This window comes from Erigeron canadensis, chromosome 5, assembly GCF_010389155.1.
Source record: "Erigeron canadensis isolate Cc75 chromosome 5, C_canadensis_v1, whole genome shotgun sequence".
Lineage (NCBI taxonomy): Eukaryota > Viridiplantae > Streptophyta > Magnoliopsida > Asterales > Asteraceae > Erigeron > Erigeron canadensis.
This window is the reverse complement of record NC_057765.1, coordinates 14,193,301-14,214,333: the sequence shown is the minus strand read 5'-3', so window position 1 is coordinate 14,214,333 and position 21,033 is coordinate 14,193,301. Positions and strand designations below refer to the sequence as shown.

General features: G+C 37.5%; 1 non-coding gene across 1 annotated transcript; it reads left to right on the top strand.

Moving 5' to 3' along the window:
- The first annotated feature begins 2,162 nt into the window (after positions 1–2,162).
- LOC122602448 lies at positions 2,163–2,268 on the top strand. Its single transcript, XR_006324267.1, has one exon. It is a non-coding gene; the product is annotated as a small nucleolar RNA R71 (small nucleolar RNA).
- The last annotated feature ends 18,765 nt before the right edge of the window (positions 2,269–21,033 follow it).

Genomic DNA, 21,033 nt, shown 5'->3' with positions numbered 1-21,033 from the left:
AAACAATAATAACTAGTAAGCTTTTATTAGGACTAAGAAAAGCATATTTCAAATGAGAAGGTAAAGGTTTAAGTTCAAGAGTAGGAGGTGTCTCCAATGATGGTTTAGTGGCCGTGTCGATGCTATGAGGTAATGGCTCAAACTTGTATGACCATGGTGGCCTTTGTGAATCCACTGCTTTCTCAATAGCATTCACCTCCTCCACCTTTAACAATTCTTCATCATCTGCATAAAAACACTCAAAAACATCGTCCTTAAGCATACGAGTTGCATGCTTTTGGACCTGTTCATCAATAGCATCAATAGCATAACAATCATTAGTAATAGAAGCCGATACTGTATTGAAAATATTGATTCTTAGCTTCTTGTTACCAAAAGAAATATCCATGGCCCCTGTTCTACAATTAATGCGTGCATCAATTGTAGCCAAGAATGGACGACCCAAAATGATCATCGGTGGGGTATCCCTATACGATGCCTCAGTATCCATCACAATAAAATCAACTAGATAATAAAAATCCTCAACTTTCACAATCACATCCTCTAAAATACCTCTTGGAATCCTTGTTGACCGATCAACGAGTTGAATAATAATATCAGTTTGTATTAAAGTACCTAACTCATACCGATCAACTAGACTAGATGGAAGTATGTTTATGCTTGCACCAAAATCCGTCAACGCCTTTTTGATAAAAACATTACCAACAGTTACAGAAATAAAAGGTGTTCCTGGATCTTTCAACTTCGGTGGAAGTGAGCCAGATATAACAACACTAACTTGTTCAGTTAATTCCACCTTTTTGGGCAATGATGACTTAAGTTTCCGTTTTTGGGTGCACAAGTCTTTCAAAAATTTTGCATAAGCTGGAATTTGCTTAATTGCATCAATTAATGGAAGATTAACTCTAACTTGTTTGAAAATTTCCCACATATCATCAGATTTTGGTCCCTTTTTCCCATCGGGAGAGAATACCGGTGTCTTTAAAGTTGTTGGGAATGGTGGGGTGTTAACATTCACATCATCCTCCCCAACTTTGGGTTGAGTGTGAGGTTTCACAAAAGTTTCATTATTTTCATTACCCTCCCCATTTTTAAATGGAAACCCGTCATCATTTTCCAAAACGTTATCATCATTACTAGAAAAAGAAAACTTACCTTGATCATACCTGTTTGTAGGCATGTCTGGGATCTGAACCTTGTTGTCATACACTTTACCATTCCGAAGTGAGCTAATCATGTTTACATGTCCCTGACCTTGAGGCTTGTGTGCTGGATTTAAATCTGTGTAGCTTGGAAGCCTCCCATCTTCTCTTCTTCCCAATTGCTCCGCAAGTTGTCCCATTTGTCTTTCTAAAGCAGCAATAGATTTGGAGTTTGCCTCGGTTTGTTGCTTATTGCTTTGAATATGCACATCCCAGCCTTGGGTCATCTTTTTCATATCTTCCATGAACAACTGCATTTGTGATTCTAAGCTAGATGATTGATTAGCATTTTGAATCTGATTTTGCCCTTGGAATGACCCTTGACCTTGGTTTTCATATGGATGTGGTTGGTTCGGGTATTTTTGTTGACCATATTGTTGAGGTTGCCTCTGAAAGTTAGCCTGATTTTGAAAGGGTTTTGGTGGTTGGTTGAATTGTTGATTTGTTTGGTTAAGATTTTGCGAGTTCATTGCATTATCATCATTCCATCTGAAATTTGGATGATCTCTCCAACCCGGATTATAAGTGTTGGAACATGGATCATATCTCCTACCTTGCACTTCATTCACCTGCTCTTCCATAATGGGTGGCATCGATATGGGACATGAGTTAGCAAAGTGATCCGGATCTCCACATGATGCACACAAATCTTGTACCTGCAAAACATTAGCACTACCACTCCCAAAATTTTGGAGTACAAGATCAAGTTTCTTATTAAGTGCATTGAGAATACTATTATCAAAATTTCCTGTATTAGAGACAGCATGTACGGGGGCACTACTAGATGATCGTCGATCAACCGAAGCTTGGGTTTTGGAACCCTTACTTAGTTTCTCGAAAAATGTCCATTCCTCTTAACTAGTGCGAGTTAAAAATACACCACCACTGGCAGCGAGTAGGAGTTGTCGATTTGCTGAATCAAGACCATCATAAAAAATTTTGACAAGCTCCCACGTTGGCACTTCATGATGAGGACATGACCTTAACAATTCCTTAAAACGTTCAAAAACTTCATGAAAAAGTTCATTAGGCAATTGTCTAAAAGATTTTATCTGGTTTCGAACATCAGAAGTTTTACTTATTGGATAAAATTCTTCAAGAAATTGTTTTTTCATTTCCGCCCAAGTAGTAATGCTCCCCGCCCTTAATGACAAAAACCATCTTTTTGCTTTATCTTTAAGTGAATAAGGAAAAAGACGTAACCTTACCTCATCCTCGGTGAAGGCATTAACTTGATTGGTAGCACAAATGTAGGTCCACCTAACAAGATGTGCACGAGATCAAGATATAACAAGATATAAGGTTAGACAATAATAATCACAAGTTATATCAAGTAACCCGACTGGCAAGTAAATCGAAACTAGATGGGACTAGTTAGAATTACGATCCAGATAATGGATAAGAGTAATAAAGTATAATTGCTTGAAACTATATAAATTACTAAATATAATCAAGTATTATGGCAATGAGTCAAGATGTATTTTTCAATGTATTTTATTTATTGCTTATAAATAAAATACAAGAGTTGTTGCGGAACAAAGATAATCACACTTGTGAAAGTATCTAAACAACCCAGAAATACAAATGATCTATGTGACGAGGAATTACTCGTAAGAATACTTAGAGTAATATCACACGTTGCAATTGCCAAAGTTCCAAGCTATTTTGCAAGTGTGAGAAGTCTTATATTTACAGGCAAAGCATGTCTTGATGACATGGCAAAATGCCGTACTAAATATGGTTGGATGGATTTGTAGGACAAATCCATAACACGCTTGTATAAGGTAAAGTATGTCAGTTTCTTAATGTGACTTGACATACTTTATTCCCAACCTTTTTGCTAAAACTTTCCCAATCCCAGGTTGATAGTAATTAACCGGGTAAAGGTAGTTAAAGCTGCAAAAAGACTTTTCTCGTAATCTGTGAAAAAGTGTTGTAAGTACTTTTTCACTGAGCCTCTGTAGATTCAACTTCAGGTAAGATCTTCTCTGAGCTCTACTTCTGAGATGATCTTCTTCCTCAGTCTTTAGTCTTTGACTTTTGTCTGAACGTCTTCAGTGTTGGTTGATTCTAAATCTGAAGTGAAGCTTCAGTGAGCTATATTCTGAGTGATTTCAGAATCCTGAGCAAGCTTTCTTCTGAGCTTCAACTATTTTGAACAAATTATACTTAGTCGATTTTTGACCTAACAAATTCCCCCTATTTGTTCTAAAATAGTTCATGTATTTTAGACTTCTATCTATATTAAGGACATCTCATAGATCACGATGCCTTAAGAAAGTTTTCTAGTTTGTTTTTCTAACTTAAACTATTTTCTAATAATATGATGTAACTTGCAACTATATAGAAGATACTCAGATGATTGTTCAGTTACAAGTACAGAAATGAAATGAAATGAAAATATTTATAAGTACAAATATTTACAAAGAGATACACTACTTCTTCGCAGGCCTTGAGCCAGAAGGTGCTTCAGTATCTTTTCTCTTAGGAGAGCTGATCTTTCCAAATAACCTTTCCTCCATCTCAACCTTGGCCTTCATTTTCTGTTGGATCTTCAGCATCCAGGCGCCATTCAGATGAGACTTCGGTTTTCCCTTCAGCGCATTGATCATCTCCTTATGCTCAGAATACCCAAACTTATGCACCGACACTTGCTCATACTCTTCTTCAGCTCTACCTTCTCTTTTTACATTCAGATTAAACAGCTTCAAACTATCTTCCTTCAGAATTTGCACATCCAGGATCTTTGCAGGATGACACCTGTGTTTCATGTAGTAATCATACTGATCCTTCTCATGTTTATCCTTTACCTGAGCAACTTCTTTGGAAATGGGTATGAATGAAGAGAGGTCAGCATCTCGAGCAGTTTTTCTTGAAGTCCTTGGGCCAGTAAGTTTGGGCTTCTGGGGTGGCCTGCAGATTTCCTTTTCAGCTTTCAGAACACTGGACATTATTTCTCTCTTTTTAATCTCCATCTCTTTCTTTCTATTCTTTATCAAGTCTTCAATAGATATCTTGAAAGTGAGATGGTCCAGTTTCTGTTCCAAGGGAGAATACTTCATCCCATATTCATATTCTGCCATATCCACCAAAGCTTTCTGCACTCTTGCGTCATGCTTGATCTTCTGATATCTTTCTTTAGTAAGACCAAGAGCTGCAGCATCCACCAGATCAATGGTACCCATTGCCAAGTGTTGGACCCTTTCTCTTTCTTGAGTCTCTCTCCACATAATGAATTGATTAGAGACTTGTTTTTGAAGGGCTTCCAACTTTTTTTGATCAGCTTCCAAGTCTGGCAATGGATAACCATGCTCATCCACATTTTCACCAACCACAAATCCAGAGTCCTTGGCCCCCTTTTTCTTTGGCTCCTCAACCATCTTTGCTTTGCCTTTATCTTTCCTTGATGGTTCAAATGGTTGAGGTTCAGATTGTACCCTTGGCTGTTCCCCCTCAGTTCCAGATGTCCTTTTGGTTGCTTCAATAAGTTCTTGAGAGCTGGCCAGCAACCCAATTGGCACATCACTTCCCCCTTTGGGAATCTCTGCAGGCATCCTTGCATATAAGTCGATAGCCTGTTGCATGCCCTGCAGAGGTTCCCAATTCTGCTGGGAGATACTATCAGAAATACCCTTTGACATAGTTGCAAACTGAGCTCTTAATCTTAAAGTAGAGTTCAGATTTAGCTTCTCATGCTCCAGGACTTCCTTCAGTAACCCCTTGTCTTCTTCAGATAACATACCAAAGGGAGGAGGAGTAACAACTTTAGAAGTTTTCTTGAGCAGGGCCAGGATTTCATCCAGTTGCTTTGACTGGTTCTGAACTTGTTTATCAAGAGTTGACACAGAGTTTTTCATTTCAGTTATAGCCCTGTCAACCTTGTCATTTGTTGCTTTAGATACTTCAGAAACCAGCACCCTGACCCTCTCTTCAACCTTGGCAGCCACCGACACTGAAATCTGAGAAATGAGATCTTCAGAGAATATAGATTTCAGTGTCGCAGAAACTTTATCACTAACTGAGGCACCAAGAGACTCTTCATCAACACTGGGCTTCTTCACCAACTCACCTACTTCTTTTTCAAGTGCCAAGAATGAACTTTGTATCATTAACAACCAGGATTGCAGATTCGCAACTACTGAACTCTGCACATCCCTCTTGGTCAACTTGAATGCTTCACCAATAGCCCTACTTAATCCATTGCAGGATGACACCAATTCGTGCAGCTTCCCAACCACCAAGCTCTCATTAACCACTATTCTTGTAAACTCAGTGCCCATAACATCCTGGGCATCCTTCAAATCTGCCAGAGACTTGGTGTTGGCAGCTAAAGATTTTGATAAGCCCTCAACCTGAATGAGAAGGTTGTGCACTGCAGTTTGTGACTTCTCTAGCTGAGCTTCCATGCTCAGAAGTGCAGCAGTCGAAGTGGAGGCTGAAGCAACAAAAGGAGTAGTCCTGATGCTCACCAGAGATTTCTCCAGGATTCTTTCTGAAGGACCATCAGACTCGGTCTCAGAATCCAAATCTTTTTCTTGCTCTCCTGGCAGATCATATGTCCTCCTTGGTGGAACATCATGGATTTGTGGGTGAAGGAATTGAAGAGGTGGCTGAAAGACAGCAGAAGTGACATAAGCAGGAGTTGTGCCTTGAGGAAATAGAGGGTGTTGATAAGAAATTGGTGGTGGTTGATAAGGTGGATCGAGATCGATGAATTGTTGTTGTTGTTGTTGTTGTTGTTGTTGTTGTTGTGATGATGGTTCTTCAAAATGAGTGAGGGTTGGCTCAGAATCTGAAAGATTCTCCCCCAGTAATTCTTCATCAAAGACAAAGTCTTCGAGGTTTCCCTCGGGTAGCTCATCTTCATCCCAGACATTTACATCCTGGTCAGATATGCTCTGGTCTAGATTCCCAGAATCCAGACCAGCACCCAGTTCAGCAGATGCTTCAGCAGGTGCATCGTTACTGGTCAGAGATGGAACTGCTTCAGACGATACCAGTTGTGCCTCAGTAACTCTTGTGCTGGATCCAAGAGTCTCATCATCGGCCGCAGACTTTGAAACCTCCATTCCTCTGGGTATCACCTGAGAAATATCAAAAGTTTGTGCAAGCAAAGAGTGTAAGATTTGTGAAGTTACAAGGAGTGCATGTGCAGACACAACTTCTAATGTGTGTTGGGCTGACACACCAATATCTTCACCATCTCCTCCTTAAGAAGTTTTGGAGATGGCTGCTTGTGGGTTTCCCATTTGACCTTCTTCTGAAACCTGTTTTGAGGTTTCAGAAGGCTGAGCTTGGGTACTAATATCCTTGGGTTGTAAGGATGGCCTAAAAGGACGCAGTGTTAATAAACCCTTTGGAAATCCTGAGGAGTCTTTTGAGAGATCCTCAGATTGGTCAGTGGAAGATGAAAGTGGCAGGTTAGAACTTGTTTTGGGTTTAAACAAGTGTAGCGTAGTGCCACTAGATCGACTGGTGGGTCTCACATTCTTTTGTGACCCGCCCAGTGATCTTTCTGAGCCAGCCGGTCGTGCTGTTACTAAGTACCTGAAGCATAGCAGGGGACAGTTCAGGTTCGTCCTCAGACTCGGTCATCCTGGAGAGGTCTTTGCAAAATTCAGTCTGAGAACTCTCATGAAGGACGTCAGCATAACCCTCTCCTAGAATCGCCAAAAAACAAATGCTCAAAAATCTGGGAAAGGTAATATGAATGCTCCTCTTCCCCTTCAACTTAGTCAACAGCTGAGCAAACAACATCTCAGCAAAATCCACCTTCATCCCATGCCACAAGTAGTAGCCCATCTCGACCTGAATCAAAGAGATTTGATCCAGTCCTCCACTATTCCCTCCTAGACACTCTACAATTTGTGTCCGGAAGTATCTCCAGGACCCCTTAAAACCGGCAATGAAGATGTGGCCCGATGTCTTCAAATTGCCATCATCATCAACGATCTGGTTGTGGCCAGTAACCAGCAAAACTTCCCTGAAGTTCACCCCTTTTTGTCTTTTTGTGTACGGGGTGTTGGGAGGCAAATAGTTCAGCCTCAGCGCCTCCCTAAAACCGTCAAGCGTCAATACGCACTTCACCGTACCCTCCTTTAGTGTGAAGGCTATTGACTTCTCATCTTTGGCAACTTCGGCCGTATACCAAAACTCCAACAAATATCGATGGTATAAACGCTCTGGGTCAGCAGTAAGAGCGTATGAAAGGGGACAGTGTTGAAGAAAAGTATTTAATCTGCCCATAAGCCCTTCAGATTTGGCGTTAAGGGCTGCTTTAAAGTTGTTCATGTTGAAACGAATGGTTTTAGACTCAAAGTCTTTTGGCCATTGAGAGCTGGGCTTAACAGCAGATTTAGGTGGAGAATATTCAAAAGCAATGAGGGTTATGGGTTCTTTAACGGAGGATGAGGAAGCCATTTAAAAGGAGATAGAATGAAATGAAGAAAAGGAGATGAAAATGTGTTAAGAAATTTTAGGGTTGGAAGTTATGAAACAGGATTAAATGAAAATTGAATACTCGAGAGAATGAATTGAATGTTTGAGCAAATGAGAGAGAAATATGATTGGAAGTAAATGAAAAATGAAGTAAATGAAAGAATGATTTTGGAAAAAGGTTTATATATTTTCAAAGAAATTCAAAAGATTTTCAGTTGAAAATAGATAAAAAGAATTTTGGAATTCAAACTCAAAGAAAATAATGATATTTTATTGATGGTAATTTTGATCGGGTTTGAAGCCCGAAATGATTTTAGGCGACACGTCCGCATTAAATGCTACAACGGGCATGACCCCACCTTTTCGAGAAAAAATTCAACCATTTTTAATGCAAAAGCAATGATCATTTTCCTTTACGGCGCAAGTGGCATGATACGTCAGTAAAAAGGTATCCTGGAATAGTAAAAATCACGTGTCCACTTGCCAGCTGGGTATCCATTGTATAATAAAAGGTTTTGATGGACTTCAGATTTAATAATATTAAAGTTCCGAGAGAGGTAAAGGAATTGCAATCTGATCCTTCTCATATTTTAGAAATTCTGAAGTTCTTCAGTTTCTGAAACATTTCTGACAAAGTGTTTTGTGAGGCAAAAATTCCCCCTCAGAAAAAAAGTTTCCTTCTCTTGTAAAAACATTTTTGCCAATTCCCCCTGAAATGCTACATAGGATTTAGCATTCCTAACTCACTGATGAGATGTTTAAAAGTTTTGATATCTAAAGGTTTTGTGAACACATCAGCCAGTTGTTTATCAGTGGGAATGAAATGAATTTCAATGTCACCTTTTAAAATATGATCACGAATGAAATGGTACCTGAGATCAATATGCTTGGTGTTAGAGTGCATTACAGGATTGTGAGATACTGCGATGGCACCTGTGTTATCACAAAATATTGGCGTTCTTGTGTACTTAACACCATAATCAGTTAGTTGATTCTTCATCCATAAAATCTGAGCACAACAACTTGCAGCAGATTTGTACTCAGCCTCAGCAGTTGATAATGAAACTGCAGTCTGCTTCTTGCTTGTCCAACTGACTAATTTGCCACCAAGAAAATGACACCCACCTGTGGTACTTTTCCTATATATCTTACAACCTGCATGATCAGAATCTGAATAGCCCATGAGATCTAGACTTGAGCCTTTGGGATACCAAAGACCTAGTCTGGGGACACCTTTCAGGTATCGAAAAATTCTTTTTACTGCATTCTGGTGTGCTTCTCTGGGATCAGATTGAAATCGTGCACAAAGACATGTTGCAAACATTATGTTTGGTCTACTTGCAGTTAACTACATCAATGATCCCACCATACCACGATATTTTGTGGGATCGACAGGTTTTCCATTAGGATCTGAGTCCAAAGTTAATGGTGCAGAAATTGGAGTATCTTTAGATGAAACTGAATCAAATTGATATTTCTTTAATAAATCTTTGACATATTTTTCTTGATTAATAAAAATACCATCACTGGTTTGTTTTACTTGAAGACCCAGAAAATATGTCAATTCACCCATCATACTCATTTCATACTCAGAAGACATAATTTTTGAAAACTTGTCACACAATTTTTTATTTGTAGATCCAAACACAATATCATCAACATATACTTGTACAAGTAAGATATCATTTTTCTCATGCAAGATGAATAAAGTGTTATCTATAGCACCTCTACGAAAACCATTATCTAAAAGATGTCGAGTTAGAGTATCATACCAGGCTCTAGGTGCTTGTCTCAGACCATACAATGCTTTGTTCAGTCGATACACCCAGTGAGGTTTATCTTTGCTTTCAAACCCTGGAGTTTGATACACATACACAACTTCTTCCAGCTCTCCATTCAGGAATGCACTTTTAACATCCATTTGGTAGACTTTGAACTCATGATGAGCTGCAAAAGCTAAGAAAATTCTGATAGCTTCTAGTCTTGCCACTGGTGCAAAAGTCTCATCAAAATCAATTCCTTCTTCTTGTACATAACCCTTTGCAACAAGTCTGGCCTTGTTTCTGATTACATGGCCATCTTCATCTACCTTGTTTCTAAAGACCCATCTTGTCCCAATTGGTTATTTCTTTAGATTGGAGGGACATGGAACAAGCTCCCAAACACTATTCCTTTCAAATTGGTTGAGCTCTTATTGCATGGCTTGAACCCAACTTGGATCTTTCAAAGCCTTGTCAATCTTCTTCGGTTCTATCAGTGACAAGAAGCTGACGAATAAGCATTGATCGCTTGTGGCTCTTCTGGTCTGAACCCCTCTACTTGGATCGCCAATCACTTGATCAATTGGATGTGAGCGAGTCCATTTAGAGTAATGACCAGGATGAACAATGATATCAGTGCAAGAACTTCTCTGTCCTACTTCAGAAGATGGATCAGAATAAACTATTTCAGTTTCATCATCTTCATCATCTTGTAAATCACGATTTGCATCATGAAATTCTTCATTCTGAGGTATTTCAGGGGAAACTGATATCTGAGGAGTAGCACGCATATCTGATCCAATAGTCAATTCAGGAGGTAGTTTGAATGTGACTGAAGGATAGAATGGAATGTTACTTTGCTGATTTGAAATTGGTTCTGAACTGGATTGAACAGAAACATGTTCAGGTGACTGATCTGATTTGTCATTTTGATCAGAATCACTGAAACTGAGAGGACTTTCTGAAGGTTGTTCAGAGACTGGTTTATCAAAGATTGCAGAATTTGATTCATCAAAGGTAACATGAACTGACTCATCAACCTTTTCAAGTCTTTTGTTATAGACTCTAAAGGCCTTGCGAATTGTTGAATAACCTAGGAAATATCCTTCATCAGCTTTGGCATCAAATTTGCCCAATTTGCTGGAATCATTCAGAATGTATACTGGACATCCAAAGACATGAAAATATCCAATATTAGGCTTTCTATTTCTAAGTACTTCATAGGCAGTCTTCTTATGTCTTTTGACATAAATGGAACGATTCTGAGTGTAGCAAGCAGTTGCAACAGCTTCAGCCCAAAAACATTTTGGAAGACCTGATTCATTCAACATACTTCTGGCAGCTTCTATCAGTGTTCGATTCTTTCTTTCTGTAACACCATTTTGCTCTGGAGTATGTGCTGAGGAAAAGTTCTGAGATATGCCAGTGTCAGTACAGAAAGTTTCCAGAGTGGAATTTCTGAATTCAGTGCCATTGTCACTTCTGAGCTGACATACTTTTCGCTTGTGCTTGAGTTCAATTTGTTTGATGAGGGAAATAATTTCAGCAGCAGCTTCACTTTTATTTTTGAGGAAGATTACCCAACAATATCTTGAATATTCATCAACTACAACCAAGGTGTACTTCTTCCCGGCTTTTGTCTGAACATTCACAGGACCAAAGAGATCCATGTGTAACATGTGAAGTGGTTCAGTGATGCTGAAATTTTGCTTGGTTTTGAAAGATGCTCGTTTCTTCTTTCCCATTTCACACCCTGGACATGGCTTGTCTTTATTGAAAGACATGGCTGGTATCCCATCAGCAAGTTGTTTTCTTGACAATTTATTTATATTTTTGAAATTGAGATGGGATAGCCTTTTGTGCCACAACCAATTGGTGTCCTCATCAGCCTTTGTATAGAAACATTGTTCAGAAGTAGCACTGTTCATGTCTACTACATAAATGTTTCCTTTTCTAGGAGCAATCATTACTACCTTCCAATCTCTGATGAATATGGTACCTTGTGAAATATCAAATAAAACCTTAAAGCCATCATCACAAAGTTGGCTGACATTGGTCAGGTTATATTTCAAACCATTCACATATGCAACTTTTGTGAATTTGACTTGACCATTATTTACAATACCATATCCTTCAGTTTGTCCATGATCATCATTACCAAAAGTTATTGAGGGTCCCTCTTGCACCCTATATTCCTCCAGCAGGGATTTGTGACTAGTCATGGTTCTGCCAGCAGCACTGTCAAGAAACCAAGTATTCTTTTTGCGGTCACCCTGCACATACACAAAAATTAGTTCTCTTTGGGAACCTATCTTTTGATGGGTTCACTGGACTTTCCCTGAACAGTCTCAGATTTCTTTGGTATGTGGGGAACAGATGGATCAAAGGGAATTTCAGTCATAACTTCTGATGACACAAAAACAGTTGGTTTAATGATCTCAAAAACCTTTTTCTTCTCAGATTTTTGCTTTTCTTGTTTGATTTTCTTTAAAAAAGGTTTTGGATTTTGTTTGAGATTTTGTGGAGTACTTTCAACATTCTTCAATCGTGCATTACAGCTTTGCACTTGCCTAGCCAAATTTTGAAATTGACTTTCAATCCTTATCAAAATAGATTCATGATCAGACACCTGAGCTCTACCAGAATCTGAGGTAGAAGGCTCAGCAGGGATGACATTCTTCTTCTTTTTCTGGTTTTTGGAAACCTGATTTGAAGATTGAGGGGAGGGCTTCTTGGATTTAGCCTTCTTGTCTGAAGCACTGGTCTGACATGCTTCAGATTTGCCCTGAGGTTGTTCCAGGGCTTGATTAGTTATCAGTTTTGATTTTCCAAGATCTTTAAAAACAATTTCTGGTCTCATTTCTTTTGGAAGAGCATCAAAATCAGTTCTTACAGAAGCAAGATGAAGATCACCAGTGCCATAAGCGATTCTTTGGTTTTCAAAAGTTTTATTTATGGCAGCTTCTGGAAAGGTGATTTCATCCAAGATTTTATTATTTTTTGTTCTTTTTCTAAAAGGGTTTTCAATTCTTCCTTTTCCGATTTTAATTTTAAAACCATTGACTGATAACTTTTCAGGGTCAACTGAACATCTTTTAGTTCTTTTAATCTGGCCTGACTGGCGTTCAGTTCCGAAGAATTCATTTCAAAATTTTTAATACCTTCTGAACGCACAGTCTCAACATATGATATGTCAGCCTCAATTCGAACTAAAAGATCCAGTTTTAGTCCTTCATTATTCTCAAAACCAAATTCACTAACCTTTTTCATGATAATATCCACCCAACGACCAGATTCTTCATCAGATTTAACAACATGACTTTGATCTTCACGAGCCATGAAACACATATCCCTTACTTCTTCTTCATCATCAGATGACTCATCAGAATCCTCCCATTTTTCAGTATTGGCTACCATGCAGCTATTTTTGTTGGATTCTTCTTGTGCCATCATTGCCATGTGGGCTTTCAGCTTCTTGTACTTAGCTTTGTACCCATCATCTGGCTTCTGAAAGATAGAGTAGTTAGGGGCAGTGTGTGATGAGGAAGGTTGTGATGATCTACATTCCTTCATAAAATGTCCTTTCTTTCCACATTTAAAACATTCAAGATTGGATTTATCAACAGTGTTGTTTGATGAAAATTGTTTGCCATTTCTTTTGTTTTTAAATTTAAAACGATTAAAGGTTTTGGCAATCATAGCAATTGGATCATCATCATCATCCTCATCACATTCATGTGATGCATAATCAGAAATACCAACTTTCATCAATTCAGCTACTATCTTTTTCACTGAGTCAGACTGATCACTCTCAGAAGATAGTAGGGCAGTATCTTGAGGTTCAGAATAATGAACCAGAGCTGACTTTGTAGATGAATGATTCTTTGCATCTTGCTCAGCCAAAGCTCTCTCTGCTTTGTTTTCCTCAGTGAATCTAAAAGTACCATATAGAGAGGCCAGAGTGTGGCTGTGAAGAGTGTTTCCTTGTCTTAACACCATGATCAAATTTTCCTATTTTGAAGGTAAAATATCACAAAATTTTTCAAGCAAATATTCTTTGTCTTTTGTGACATCAAGAGCTTTTAATTGATTGACCAAATTTGTAAATCTAAGATATGTTTCAGTTAAAGACTCATTTGGTAATGCAAAAAACGCTTCATAATTTTTATTTAAAGAAACTTTTCTTGTAGTGACAGTTTCCTTTGTTCCTTCAAATTGTGTTAGCAATTCTTCCCACATCAACTTAGAATTGTCAAGTAAAACAAGAGTAGGTTTTAAACTTTCTGGGACAGCAAAGAGAATCATGTTTTGTAATTTAGAGTCTAGGTCAGGCAAACGATGATCTTCTTCTGACCAATGTTTTGTAACTTGAGCATACATGCCTTCCAAGTAATGAATGTGTCACTATTTCTATTAAATTTAGGTACCGGATTATTTGGAAAGTGAACATTAACACTGGGTTGAGCTAGTGGTGGAGGTGGTGGATTTTGATTCATATTGACATTTGGGTTAGGGTTTGGTTGTTCGGTTCCAAACATCTTGTAGGATCAAAACAGGTATAACAACTTAATGATTTAACCTGGGAGGCTCTGATACCAAATGTAGGTCCACCTAACAAGATGTGCACGAGATCAAGATATAAGGTTAGACAATAATAATCACAAGTTATATCAAGTAACCCGACTGGCAAGTAAATCGAAACTAGATGGGACTAGTTAGAATTACGATCCAGATAATGGATAAGAGTAATAAAGTATAATTGCTTGAAACTATATAAATTACTAAATATAATCAAGTATTATGGCAATGAGTCAAGATGTATTTTTCAATGTATTTTATTTATTGCTTATAAATAAAATACAAGAGTTGTTGCGGAACAAAGATAATCACACTTGTGAAAGTATCTAAACAACCCAGAAATACAAATGATCTATGTGACGAGGAATTACTCGTAAGAATACTTAGAGTAATATCACACGTTGCAATTGCCAAAGTTCCAAGCTATTTTGCAAGTGTGAGAAGTCTTATATTTATAGGCAAAGCATGTCTTGATGACATGGCAAAATGCTGTACTAAATATGGTTGGATGGATTTGTAGGACAAATCCATAACACGCTTGTATAAGGTAAAGTATGTCAGTTTCTTGATGTGACTTGACATACTTTATTCCCAACCTTTTTTGCTAAAACTTTCCCAATCCCAGGTTGATAGTAATTAACCCGGGTAAAGGTAGTTAAAGCTGCAAAAAGACTTTCCTCGTAGTCAGTGAAAAAGTGTTGTAAGTACTTTTTCACCGAGCCTCTTCAGATTCAACTTCAGGTAAGATCTTCTCTGAGCTCTGCTTCTGAGATGATCTTCTTCCTCAGTCTTCAGTCTTTGACTTTTGTCTGAACGTCTTCAGTGTTGGTTGATTCTAAATCTGAAGTGAAGCTTCAGTGAGCTATATTCTGAATGATTTCAGAATCCTGAGCAAGCTTTCTTCTGAGCTTCAACTATTTTGAACAAATTATACTTAGTCGATTTTCGACCTAACAACAAATCTCCACAAACTCTGTAAGATGCTCATATGGTTCCTCTGATGCAGTCTCTCGAAAAGTAGGTAGAATGCTAATCAATTGAGGTCGAGCTTCAAACCTCTGGTTGGCAATGTTAGCAGTAGCAGCCGGATAAGCAATTGGTGATGCATCCGTGTATACTCCCGGACGATAGTATGAATCCACTCCACGTTCTTCTTGATCTCCCATGTTTGTGTCAGATGATGAATCTTCTAAATCCTTGAAATCAAATTGTGACTCCTTTGCAACTAGTGAATTTTCAATAGTTTCACTACTTGATGCTTTTGCCGTCTTTCTGTTTGCTCTAGCAGTCTTCTCAATCTCTGGATCGTGTAACAATGGTGAAATCCTAGCAGAATTTCTAGTATGCATGCACTAAAAGTAACTGAAACCGATAAAAACAAAAACAAACGCGTAAAATAGAACAAAAAAATAATAAATGCAGGAAAAAAACTAAAATAAAAAGGAAAAATCTTTTTGTATTTTTAGGTTTTATAATTATTTTGATTTTTTTCAATTTTAAGAGTACATAAAAATAACTAACTAGAAAAGATAAATATAGAAAAATAAAACTTGAACTACAAGCGCACTCACTCCCCGGCAGCGGCGCCAAAATTTGATCGACGTCGAAGTATCAATCAAAAATAAACCTAAATACCTTATACTAGATAGGGTAAGTGGGTATCGTTCCCACGAGGAGCGTCTGTGGTTATAGTCAGGTTTTAACAATTTTCGATTGGTTTTGAAAATAATAAGAAAAACTTAATTTTAATTAACTAAATTACTAGACTTAAAGATAATAAAACAAGACAAAATTAAAAAGAGAAGTTGTAAACAATGATAAAAAGTGCATCCCTCCCGAATCTCAAAAGTTGCATTAATTTACTTAATAAACTTTACCGAGTATTTATTCTAAATTACATAGATATAATTTTATTATTTGACAAGAACAGTTTTGGGCACAACCTATGTTAATTATATGACCTGTCTTAATCCCTAAACTAGGTGGACTCGGCACAAATCATTAAATCGCAATAAGTTGTCTTATGAAAATCCAAATCAAATAATAGTGAATAAATTACTCAATCAGTCATATGAATTATAATATAAAAAGAACAATGTTTACATGACTGAAAGTAAAGTTCATTAAATAAAATTAAGTAACAATTGTTCAACGGGAGAGATAGCAAAAACCTTAGCCGGACATAGTCTTCAAATTAATAATGCTTGATGCGAATTGCTCCATTCGTTCGTTCCTCTCCAATTCGTCTGCAGCCTCCAAAGTCGAATAAAACTCTAGAAATTAATCTCTGTCGAAAAGATTATGTGATGTCGACTAAAAGATTCCCTCGCAATTAATTTCCGCCGAATAGAATTGTGTTGTCGAATAACAATGAGAGGCTTGGTTTTCAACATTGAGCAGCTTCCAAAATATATATAGATGGATTTTGTTCTCGCCGACCTTCAAATCCAACAAAAAGGTTTTGGCCTCTTTTATTTGGGTTCACGCAACATAAACACATACATGGGCTACTGTTATTGGGCCAAGCCCATTTGCTCTTTTCTCTTTTTCGGCTAAGCACCTCACGACTACACCACCACCTTTCTTATTTCATCAGCACATTTGAATTAATATTTTGTAGCATCCTTTCTTTTTGTAATTATTTGGCTTCATAATAAACTTGTACTATGATGCTCTATTTAGTCGCGTCCAACTCGTAGCATTTCTCAATATGGACCTTTTGCTTCACAAACTGTGGTGGAAAATCATCGCTTCATTTCATCACCATTTTAAGGTATCTTTTATTCTTTTAGCTCAAACCTGAAATTCACGAAACATATATTAAAGTAGGTCTACTTTAATAAAAATTAATCTATATAATTATTTTTAGACCATTTAATATATATCCAATTATGACTTATCAAAAACTCTAAGTGCACCTTTTCTATAACATCATCAACCCTTGGCTTCTTAACCAACTCATTCACCTCCTTTGGAACTGCCAAGACTTCTTTCTTCATTAATTCAACACTGGATGTCAGATTTGCATCAACAGAATTCTGCATATCCCTCTTGGTCAGTTGAAAGGCTTCTCCGATGGCTGAGATGATATTATCACAAGCCATCACCAATTTGTTCAACTTCCCTGTAGATGCAGATTCGTTGTGACAATCGCAACATAGATTTGATTATCGTTTATGTTTTTAGAAACTTGTTTGTAATCATTTAAATAGGAACTTGTGTTGATATTTAATGAATACGTTTGAACTTCAATATTATATCTGTTTATGTTTTATATTGTGTTTGTGTGTTATATATTGTTTTGCAGGTACAGGAACATATAATCAAGGTTTATAAGTGTCGTAGAACACTTAAACGATGATTAGATGTTATGTACGAGCTAAACGAAGCAAAACAAAGAGTCAAAGGTCAAACCTCATGCTGACGTCATCAGCATGTAGGAACAACCTCGTGCTGACGTCAGCACAAGGTAAGTCGATTGGCTTATTGTTTCGGGCCTAATCTGCGATTAAGGCCTAAGCCCACACGATCCAATACTTAACTAGTATAAATACAAGACCTAATCTACGGAATTAGGTTAATCCTTGTTAGTTATTTTCGAATTGTTCACGAATTCACGAGTCAAGGTTATTTGTTCCTTCGTGTGATCTCCTACACGAACCACAAGCCTTGTGCATCTCATTGGGTTGGTTAGTTACTTATTAATCAACAAAAGGCAATAGCAATCTAGTTATCTTAAGAGGATTCCGCAACAATAGGGCACCTTACAAGTGGTATCAGAGCGCTAAGGTTGATTACCAGAAGGTTTAAGATCGTTTGATTAGCTATTGATTGCAATTTCATTCGAAATTCGTGTTAATTTGCATTTTCGTGCTCTTCTTCGTGTTACTTCGTGCATACGTCAGCACGAAGTGAACTTCGTGTTCATGCTTACGTCACCCAGCAGACTTCATGTCCACTTCATGCCACGTTAGTATGAATTGCTCTTCGTGCGCCAGTACGTGATAAGAGTCCTTCGTGTCCACTTCGTGTCACGTGTTCCTCGTGTGACTTCGTGCCACGCGAACTATGTTGTTATTTCATTTGATTTGATCATAAAAGATTCGAAATGACTACCATACCAGCTGCTTCAAATTCACCAAATGCCCTACTCATCAGCCAGATGATCATGCACGATCATGAGGTTGGTCGGGGTAATACACCTCCAAAGCTTTTCCGTATGGAAAAATAATGGATGTGGAAGAGACGTTTTGAAGACTACATTCGTCTCACTAACATGGAAATGTGGCTTCTGATAACTCAAGGTTTTGATTGGCCTTCGTATGAGAAGAATGGAGTGATCGGTAGGTATACTTATGTTGATATGCCTATTGAAGAACGTAAAAGATACGCAGTTGAGGGAAAGGCGTTGTCCACTCTTACTATGGCCTTGCCTCAAGATAGTGTACATCTGTTCAAAAAGTACACTACTTCAAAGGATTTATGGGACGCTCTTGAAAGATATTGTGAGGGCGATGTAACTTTGAAGAAGAATCGTATCAAGCTTCTGAAGCGCCAGTATGAAGCCTTTAATGGACTGAAAGGAGAATCCCTTGACGAGATTATTATTCGATTCAGTCATTTGACCACTGAGTTGTCGTACTTTCAAGTTGTTTATCCTCAAACTGAGCTAGTTGATAAGTTTTTGGATTCACTACCTAAGACATGGACTGATTATATTCATCAACTTCAAGATGATCAAGAATACAGTACATGGGACTTTGAAAAGGTAGTCTCAAGCTGAAGAACAGAGACATGAAGAGAAGGATTAAAGATACTCACTTGGATTTTACACAAGATCCATCTTTATATCATGCTAAGTCTGTTCATTTAGCAAGTTCTAGCTCAGGAAACAATGCATTTCTAAGTGGTGCAGATGCTACACCAATACTAGATGCTGAAGGTATTGCTGGATATGTTGCTTATGACAATACACATTCGAATGTTAAGAGCAATGTACAATCTTTCCACTCTATGCCAATGAGTATGAGTTCTGCAGAAGGTAGAATGAGTGTTTACTCAGCCTTTTGTAATGCTCATGAAGCATTTTTTGGAGGAAAGATTACTGATCCTGCAGTAATTGATAAGGATTAGAATCAAATAGATCCTGATGATTTGGAAGAAATAGATCTACAATGGCAGCTTGCTATGCTTACTATTAAGTTCAGAAGATTCACTCAGAGAACTGGGAGACCTATAGGTAATGGCACTAAAGGTTTGATAAATCCAAGGTGAAATGTTATAACTGTGATGGATTTGGTCATTTTGCAAAAGAGTGTCAATGACCTAAGAGGATTGATAATACCGTTGCTGGTCGTCAAAATTACAATCAAGGCGGTATTACTCCAAGTAATCATAAGACGCAAGCAATGATTACATATCCTGCTACTCCACAACAGCCAGTTTCGTCACCATTTTTGGAGTCAAAGGCTGTTGTTGTTCAAAATCCAGATGGTACTTATCAATGGGATACACAATCTGATGATACCTTGAATCATGCCTACATGGTAGAATTATATGATGAGGTAGCTGCAACAATTGATTATGCTGTGTACTCAAGTGAAGAAAGTGCATCTGAGATAGTTCAGAAGAATATATGTAATGTTGCTGAAAGCGTAAGATTTGAGTGTGAACAAATGACAGCAGTAAAAGTATCTGAAGAAAAGGAAGAGTCATCAAGTCCTGTTGATGACATTTCCATGAAGAGCATTGAAGAACAGATGAAGAACTTCGTGATACCTGAAGGTATGACAACTGAAGACTTTGTTGCATACATGGCAGATTGCAAGGCTGCAGATCAGAAGGTATCTTGTTCTTTATCTTCTATAATTGACGTGTGTAAAATGGTGTCAGATATAAAACTTGAGGTGTTTATTTTGAATAAGTCAGTTATTAACTTAACTAGTCAGAACAACATGTTGAAAAAGGAAAACGACTCTTTGTTTGGCAAAAATTCTGGTTTGGTAAAACAAGAAAGTCTTTATTAAGATAAGATTTGTGCATCTGATAAGGATATTCTTGCATTAAAAGAAAAACTAAAGGAGTCAGTTCTGATGGAAAAAGTGGGAAATGAACAATATGCTCAACTAACTGAAGACTTTTCTAAAAAGGAGAAAGAATTAGTTGATGCAAAGTTGGAGATAGTTAAGCTTAATACAAGACTAGATCAAATTAGAGGATCTGATCTAATAAGATCAATGCAGATGCAAAAACCTGTACCACAGGATTCAAAAGATAAAAGTTGTTTGGGTATGAGTTATAATGAGGTTAGAGGTCCGTTCAATGATAATTATACAGAGTCTCTAACACAGCTTACTGAAAAGACTGATAGTAGTGAAATTGATCCAATCGTTTCAGAAAAACAAAATGTTGATCCAAAGACCCCTAAAAGCTCTAAAAACTCGATTGATAAAATTAAAGAGCTTAACAAGAAACATAAGCTTGAAAGTTCATTTGTTAAACCAGTGGATCCTAAGAATGGAGTTTATGATGCTAGTGCTTCTAAAGGATCTAGTCAAGTAAAGTCAACTTGTCCTGTAGATAAGAACATTAGGTGTTTTACAATGAAAGGATGTGATACTATTTTTACATCAAATGAAATTGATTTTGAAAAGATCGATCATGACAAGATTGATAAAGTATGGAATAAGGATGAATCTACGTCTAGTGAAGTCCCCTTAACTCCATACAAGACTCATAAAAATTCTCAAAAGAAGGTACATTTTTCAGGTAAAAATGAGTCAATTGGTTTATCAAAAGAGGAGTCAGGCACAATTGAACTTAAGGAATGTTTAGGCATGACTTCAGCTGAGTTTGATGTTAAAGCTAAGAAAGCAAGAGCTAAAAAATCTTGTTTCTATTGTTATGAAGTAGGACATGTTTATAGTTGCTGTCCAAATAGGAAAGGGAGATGTCCTGAAAAGGGTATGTCTTCTGGAGGATCTAGTGACTCAGATATTGTTGCTCATAATAATAGATCTAAGACTCCAAAACGACAGGGACCTTCACAGAATACT